Source organism: Malus domestica, chromosome 09 (assembly GCF_042453785.1).
Source record: "Malus domestica chromosome 09, GDT2T_hap1".
Taxonomy (NCBI): Eukaryota; Viridiplantae; Streptophyta; class Magnoliopsida; order Rosales; family Rosaceae; genus Malus; species Malus domestica.
The window spans coordinates 32,859,538-32,866,079 of NC_091669.1; the positions used below are offsets into that span (position 1 = coordinate 32,859,538).

The following is a 6,542-nucleotide window of genomic DNA, read 5'->3' on the forward strand; positions in this document are numbered from 1 at the left end:
AAAGAGAAGGAAGTGGGGTGTGGGTCCCACCAAATAAAATTTTAAAGTAAAATAAATAAAAATATGATATATAATAGAAAATATATGAAATTATGAATTTACTAAAATGCCCTTGGACTTTGTAAGTCCGTAGAATCTCCATCGTAACTCCAAATTTGATTCCATTTGCACCTACGTGTTTGTAGCGATGAGTACTATAAGGATACGCTAAAAGAATGTTTCGTATGTCTCACTATATGTTTGTCAACGAAAGTCAACATCCTCGTACAGAGCATATTCGCCAATTCACCTTTTTCAAATTAATAAAATTATAAAATTAGGGACGAGTTGTTACGAGATATCATTTCCATTCACATGTTTATTAACAGCAAAAAAATTGAAAAAAATAAGTATGATTTCTCATTTGTGTGTTTACGAACAACTAAAAAATTTTAAAAAAATTAAGTGGATCCATGAGAAAAACACTGAACACGCTGTGATCAACTGTAGAGTTTGGGTCCAAGTCCAAGCACCAACTAATTGACATTTGACCAAAATCCCAGCACCAGCAGAGCTCAAAACAGCTGGTCAATCTTCTGCCGACCTAAATACAAACTATAAAAATAGAGACTGGACCCACACCCCATTCCTACCACCCAATCCACACCCCTACCTGTCTCCTTTATACAATTTTTAATCATTCGATTCAACAGTCAACATTCAATTTCGCAACATTATAATAATAGTCCCGCTTCGCCTTTGAGTTTTGACCCCGCGTATGCGTATACAAATATATAAGCCCATCAAATTCCCACATTCCTCACAACCAAAACAACACAAATACTCAAAGCAAATTCTCATAAATTTGTGATTTTTCCATTAATTCGAAGCAACATTTCTTGGAGAAGAAAGAAGGCCGGCTGTAAGGTCGAAAACAAGAAACAATTTTGTAATTTGGACATGGACGTGGGGGAGATCGCGATTCCGAAGCATTTATGGTTCCTGATTTCCCTCGACTTGATGAAAGATCCGGTGACACTTTCGACGGGAATCACGTACGACAGGTTAAGCATCGAGAAGTGGATCGAGACTGGCAACAATACGTGTCCGGTGACTAATCAAGAGCTCATAAGTTTTGACCAGATTCTGAACCATGCACTATGTCGGATGATCCAAGATTGGTGCGTGGAGAATAAGTCTTATGGCATCGAGCGAATTCCAACGCCACGGATCCCTGTGATTCCATACGAGGTGTCGAGGATTCGTGAGAGAATCATGGGAGCAGCACGGCATTTGAATGAGAAGAAGTGTCGAGAACTGGTGGGGAAGATTAAAGAGTGGGGTAAGGAAAGCGAGCGGAACAAGAAGTGCATGGCGGAAAACGGAATTGGCGGCTGCTTATCAGCTGTGTTCAAGTCCTTTACCAGCAGTTCAGCGGACGAATATGTTGAGATATTGGTGGAAATTTTAACAGTGCTGCCGTGGATGTTTCCATTGAATGAAGAAGACTAATCGAAGCTTGGATCTTCAATGCGTTTACGATCTTTCAGTCGTTTCTAGAGGGCAAAGATTTAACAGCACGGCAAAACGCGGTTTTGGTACTTAGAAAGTTGTTTTCTCTGGATCAAAAAAATGTGGATGCTTTCGAGGAGATTGAATGAGGCATTGAAGCGATTTTTGGGATCATTGGAGAGCCTATTTGTCCTCAAGCGACTAAGGCCGTTCTGGCTTGTGTTCTTTTCATGATTTCATCATTGTCATCTGCAGAAACTAGTGATAAATACAGATCAAGATTTGTGGAATTGGGTTTGGTTTCTTTGCTACTAGAAACTCTTGTTGACGCAAAGAAAAACGTTTCGGAGACATCTTTGGGGGTTTTGGATGGTCTCTGTAATTGCAAACAAGGGAGAGAAAAGGCCCTCGAGAATGCTTTCACAATGCCTCTTTTGGTGAAGAAGATTTTGAGGATTTCGGAGTTGGGGACGGAGTTTTCGGTGTCTATAATCTAGAAGCTATGCACAATTGAAACCCAGGAAAGCTTTCTGATTGAGACGCTTCAAGTGGGCGCATTTTAGAAGCTCTTGGTGCTCTTGCAGGTCGGGGTTTATGATGGAATAAAGGGCAAGGTTACTGATCTGCTGAAATTGTTCAATCTGCACATTAGTAAATTGGACTGTGTGGATTCATCCATGAATTTCAACTAGGCCATCTTTGAGTTGGAGAGAAGAAATTACATTTTTTGTTCTTTATATTATATTGTGTTCGAAATTCTTTTTGTACAAATAGAGATTTGTAAAGCAAAATACCATTCAATTATTCAATTATATACAAGAAACCTGGAACAAACATTCATTCTATGTTGTGTATTGTTTTTGGATCTAATTAATGTAGTCAAATTGACTAAAGCAGTTGCTCCTTATCTGCATGCAAGTTTGAATCCTTTCACCTGTAAATTGTAATAAAAGGTATATAAAAATGAATGGGGATCCTCTTTGTGAGGATCCAGGAGATCCTTTAATCGTGTCCGTTCATCGTAAATCATGCTGTCAATTTTCATTAGGTACTATTTGTGTTTAATTTTAAATAAAATATAAAATAATTTCTGACCGTACGATATACGATGAATGGACACGATTAAAAGATCTCTTGGATCCTCACAAAAAGGATCCTCATTCTATTAAAATATCACTCAGAATAAAAAGAACTGAGACATTCATTCTTGAGAGTGAAGAACCTCTTCCCATTTCATTCACAAAACCTCTAAAACAACGGATAACATCCGATAACATCAGAGCGAGGGGGGAAGGATAAAGCATGAAAGTTTGAACAAATTGTACACAGAAACCTGCAAGGTAAGAATCAACCAAAATAAACATGCCAAACCAATCCTTACAATAATTGATAGTTAATCATTATCTCTCATCTGCAGATGTGAAAGACTCAGCAAATCCATAAGGGCGTGTAGGGATGCTCGTCTGAGTGTTATCCAAGCTGGGAAAAAGCGATGAAGAAGAGGATTCCAAATTGCTTCTACTTTCAAAAGCCTGCCACTTCTTAAGTGCTTGCGGCAACGACATTTCAAGGTCTATACCATATATATCTTCAGAACTTTGATCAGTTGGTTTCCAAAGCTCCACCGTAATCTATAAGACATTCACAGTGTGGCCCATGTCGGGTGTGGAGCAAAAAATATTCATTAGGCGACACGTGGACTTTTGGACAAAAGAGGACAAAAATACCCTCGAGGCATACCGGGTTTCCTACACGCGAGCAGTAGAGAATCATTTTTTCAACCAAGTCAAAAGTGCCCAAAATAGGTATCAACTTAAAACCTAATTTATTCATATATTTCCCATTTCATTATTTAGCTAATCAATTAGCTAAATAATATACTTATTCCTTTCATATTTCATAAAATCATAATAATTGACTAATTAAGGGATTAATTACCTAATCAATCCCTTAATTGTCAATTTGAAACATCCACTCAAACCTAAAAACACAAGAGGGCCGGCTATCCCATTGAAAAACCTAATCCATTACCTTTTTTCTACCTTTTCCCACCATTTCTTCCTTTTTTAGCCAATTATACAAAAAACCACCAAAACATTCATTTTATGTTTAATAGCCAAATAAATTGGCTAATTAAACCTAAAAACCCTAGCCACCTCCTATCCCTATAAATATACTCCCATTCTCACCAAAAAGCTAATTCCAACACTTTGGCAAAAATCCCAAAATTCTCTAAACACTCTTTCTCTCTAAATTCTAACTTTGGCATCGGAGGTTCTTCGGCCAAAGCCCCCCCCATTCATCGTGGGCGCGTGAGGCTCTTGGCCTTAACCTAAGGTGTTAATTGTTTTGTAGGTGCAAAATCGTCCAAGATCGAGGAGGAAGAAATTTGCATCCACAAATTGGTGCTTTCATTGAGAGTTGAAATCCATACTCGTAGAAGACTCTCGCACAAAAAAGGTTTTTTCTTTATTTTCTAGTCCATTTGAATATTTTTCATACGTTCTTATTATTAGAATTTTTTACTTGCAAAGGTTCTTTGATAAAACGTATAAGCAAAATATAATGGCTAGAAATTTAGAAAATTCCACAAGTGAAAATTCTAATGTTCAAGAAATGGGATTGCGGAGATCCGTGAGGCTAAATGCGACAATAAGGGGAGCGGCATCATCATCACGAGCTTCCACCATAGGAACCACCGTGGTGGCTACTTCGGTAGCTACCCGCGGCGAGGTCCATGGTGCCTTCACCACGGCCACCATGGGAACCACCGCGGTGGCTACTTCGGTAGCCACTCGTGGCGAGGTCCATGGAGCCTTCACCACGACCCGGAGATCCGTAAGGCAAAATGCGACAATAAGGGGAGCGGCATCATCACCACGAGCTTCCACCATGGGAACCACCGTGGTGGCTACCTCGGTAGCCACCCACGGCGAGGTCCATGATGCCTTCACCACGGCCACCATGGGAACCACCACGATGGCTACTTCGGTAGCCACTCGTGGCGAGGTCCATGGAGCCTTCACCACGGCCCGAGCCGTGCCATCCAAGGCTCACGGTACCAAGACCACGATCCAAGCCGTGCCATCCAAGTTCACGTGGACCCAAGCCCAAGCCTCACATTCACATGCACCGCGCATTGAGCAGCCTGCTCCCGTGATCCAGCCTGCTCCCGTCGAGCAACCCACTCCCGTGGCCCAGCCTGCTCCTGCCAAGCAGCCTACTTCCGTGGCCCAGCCTGCTCCCGCCAAGCAACCTGCTCCTGCCAAGCAGCCTGCTTCCGTGGCCCAGCCTGCTCCCGCCAAGCAACATGCTCCTGCCAAGCAGCCTGCTCTCGTGACCCAGCCTGCTCCCAACGAGCAGCCCACTCCCGACGAGCAGCCCACTCTCAAGGCCCACACTGCTCCCGTGGCTTTCCAAGCAGCCCAAGTCGGCCCAAAACTATCTCAACCATCTGGACCTACCATCGAGCCGGGGGCATTCTCACCACATTTTTTCGCGGATTTGACATTTCCCAACTCAAATCTCGCGCCCGGAGTCTACCACCCTTCCACTGCTCAAGGAGGCGCATTCCTTCCAAGCTCTTCCAATCCAAATGGCGAACAACACTTGTCTCGACAAGTCATAGAGTTGACGAGCACCCTTGCACAACAGACAACTTTGGTGAATCAACTTTTGCAACGCATCGGGATCCAACGTGCCCCGGATGAGGTATCCCGAAGTAGGACAAGGGCAGACGAACTTTTCCAGCAGCATCCCAGCAAGCAGCCATTCGACCAGCCACGAGCTGAACGTTCAGGCAGTGTACATTCCCGATTGGGCCCCCGAGATAGCGTATACTCCCGTCTTAGCGCGCGGAGGAGCGTGTACTCTCGACTAGGCCCACGGATGAGCATACATTCACGGTTGGGGTCACACTCCGATAGTCAACATGAGCAACCTTCCAGACAAAGTGTTCATTCGCGGCTAAGCCCACAAGGAGCATCATCCACCTCACATCAGAGTAGGCAGCACGACGGACGGAGAGAAGCAGTCACTCAATCCAGCTCAAGTTCAACCAGCAGCCTGCGAAGAACTTGCTCGCCTGCTAGGAATGCACCATATGCACTGCATCTGTGGCATAGACGAGCCAAACACATGGAAGAGCAGCCTAGACCAGCAAGTCATGGCTGGGGGCAGCCGAGAGCTGCACTACCCCAACAAAGGCAAATTCAGGAAGAAGTAGAGAGACTCTTGACCAAGCGATTGCATGATTTCCAACGCAACGAGGTCACCAACGAGGCACTACGACGGAACATGACCAACATAAGCAGGTCACCCTTCACGGACGAGATCGAGCAGGCAGAGCCTCCACGAGAGTTCAGCATGCCACATTTCACATCTTTCAAAGGGGATAAAGACCCGGAGAGACACTTAAAGCGCTACCGAAGCACAATGATCCTTTATCGAAACAACGATGAGCTCATGTGCAAGATATTCGCCACCACTCTACAAGGCGAGGCGCAAGATTGGTTCTACACCCTGCCGCCACAATCCATCCGGGATTTCTACGAACTTTCTTTGGTTTTCACCAAAGAATATTCATCCTATCGCTCAATCAAAAAGAAGTCTGATCATTTGTTCAACGTCAAGAAGAACCCAAAGGAGTCGCTTCGCGACTATGTGAGGATGTTCAAAGTAGAGAAGGCAAAAATAGTCGGATGCAACGACTCGATAGCTAGAGCAGCCTTCCAAAAAGGACTTCCAGCAGACCACCCGCTATTCAGAAAATTGATCATGAAAGAAGATCTAACTCTGGCAGACTCTTTTGCTTTGGCAGAGAAGTATGCACTTTGGGATGAGGCTCGCCAATGCACATTCAAGGACTTGAAGAAGTACCCGACATCACCTCCCTAGAAGTAGCGGAGGACTTATTCACATGTTTGACGTTATCTAAAGTAGCAATAAGCTCTACCATCATGCGAGAAGAGATGGGGGCCCGACTACCTGTATTCCACAGTTACCTATATTCTACAGTTCAAAAGCTCTCATCGATGTTATTAAAAATTCAA

General features: G+C 43.7%; 1 long non-coding RNA gene and 1 pseudogene across 1 annotated transcript; both read left to right on the forward strand.

The window, feature by feature from the left end:
* Positions 1-736: 736 nt before the first annotated feature.
* LOC114827162 (U-box domain-containing protein 21-like) lies at positions 737-2,336 on the forward strand (annotated as a pseudogene).
* A 370-nt stretch (positions 2,337-2,706) lies between these two features.
* On the forward strand, positions 2,707-3,099 carry LOC139188260 (uncharacterized). The gene is made up of 2 exons (XR_011571591.1): positions 2,707-2,831; positions 2,909-3,099. It is a non-coding gene; the product is annotated as an uncharacterized lncRNA (long non-coding RNA).
* The last annotated feature ends 3,443 nt before the right edge of the window (positions 3,100-6,542 follow it).